Below are 229 nucleotides of genomic sequence, written 5' to 3' on the forward strand. Positions count from 1 at the left end.
GGGAGTTGGTGCGCCCCCGCGCCGCCCCGGCTGACCGCCATCCCCCGCGCGGTGGGCGCCTCCCCGTTTTGCCTGGTTGCGGAGCTGCCCGGCTGCGGCAGGGGCTCTGGGATGGGGGGTGGGCAGCAGTAAAAGCGAGAAATAACAGAAAAATATTTCGCGGTGCCCGCGGAGAGCCGCGGACACGAAGCGCGCTGCCGGCGCGGGGGTCGCCGCCCCGCCCCCCCCG

Source organism: Haliaeetus leucocephalus, unplaced genomic scaffold (assembly GCF_000737465.1).
Source record: "Haliaeetus leucocephalus isolate CR32 unplaced genomic scaffold, Haliaeetus_leucocephalus-4.0 Scaffold566, whole genome shotgun sequence".
NCBI lineage: Eukaryota > Metazoa > Chordata > Aves > Accipitriformes > Accipitridae > Haliaeetus > Haliaeetus leucocephalus.